The sequence below is a fragment of the Wasmannia auropunctata genome, unplaced genomic scaffold, assembly GCF_000956235.1.
Source record: "Wasmannia auropunctata unplaced genomic scaffold, wasmannia.A_1.0 LD336106.1, whole genome shotgun sequence".
Classification (NCBI taxonomy): domain Eukaryota; kingdom Metazoa; phylum Arthropoda; class Insecta; order Hymenoptera; family Formicidae; genus Wasmannia; species Wasmannia auropunctata.
This window is the reverse complement of record NW_012026784.1, coordinates 3216946-3218545: the sequence shown is the minus strand read 5'-3', so window position 1 is coordinate 3218545 and position 1600 is coordinate 3216946.

Here is a 1600-nt window from a genome sequence, read left to right as displayed (position 1 = left end):
TATATATATATATATATATAATAAATTTATATATATAATATATTTATTTATATAATATATATATATATGTCTTGCGTAGAAGCGTGTACAGAGGCGACATGTAAATATGCCTTCACTAGTTACACTAACACACATTGTAATATTGCATATTTTTCCAAATTATATAAAGATAATTAGAATAGATAAAGATAATTTATGTGAAAACATGGCATGAAAAGCTATAATGTAATAAATTTCTCTGTTAAAGTATACCATATACCATATGTCGATTTCTTATGGAGAGACACAAATCATGGGTCTCGCCTGAAAGTTCGCAATGTAAGAATATATTATATGCAAAGATAGATATACAGATATGCAGTTATTTAATTTTATGTTATTTTCTTTCGTCCCTCCAAACTTCAAAATGTTTTCAAAGCTCGCTGAGCGCGGCTCCGTGTATCGCAATCCGTGTATACCGTACCTATGCCCACGCGTTTCATTACTTATTTAAAGCGAGCAATTTGCGACCGCATCATCGGCCCTCGAAAAAAAGAGAGATGGTCCCAGCGGTTTCCTTCTTTTTATTAAAATTGTCAGGACCCACGACAGATGTATGGGTGGTCTGCACGCAGTACGATGAAAATATTTAATGAGTTTCTTTTCCATTGGTCGACAATTCAAGGGTAAATTCGTGTGATGACCTCTTAGGTACGCCCAGTCTTTACCCAGCAATTCTCTGCGATGCACATTGATCCATCGAAACGTACATCTGGCGGAAGTACATGATCAAATTCATTGTGTTTCCTTTTGCTTCATTAAAAGCATTTGTTATACATTTTGATGTGCTCGCTCTTGTACAGAAAGGGGAGTAAACAGAATATTATGATACGGAAGAGTACGATTAATCGCATAATTGAAGTTATGTTCACTTTATTCGGAATATGGCCAGATACTTTGTGCATTCTGTTATGCAGAATATTTTGGATTATCTCAATAATAATTGTTCAATTCTACCATTATCGATACCTTCAAACACATTTCCATTCCGATGATCTTTTCAATTTAATGGATTGTTTGAGTAGTATGCTAGCATATATGAAAGTAATGACTAAGCTTATTGTGTTTTGGTAAACTCAGCGGTAAGTCAGTCAGCGGTAAGTAACACGATTGACACATAAATAATGATACAAATTGCATTCAAATTACAGTTGTTAAGTGTGTCATGTTTCTAAACAATTTTTTTAGTGAAAGAGAATCCATAATTGAGCGATTTAATCAATTATATTCTGTTTATTATTTGAATCTCATTTTAAAATACGATTGTGTTTAGTAATTACATATTTACATACATATTTACATACGTCTAACATTGCTTTGTGTGTGTGTGTGTGTGTGTGTGTGTGTGTGCTATTTTTATTTAATTTAAAAAATAATTATTTAATATAAAAAAATTTTAAGACAACATTAAAACATATTCCTAGAGTTATCCAGCAAAATTTGGGAGATGACAATTTTCTAAGAACTTGAAATAATCTTTTTTTTGTGATTGATAGGATAATCGACGAACCGAATCATCCACAGAAAATTCATCAAAACTTTAGAAATGGTGACGGAAGAC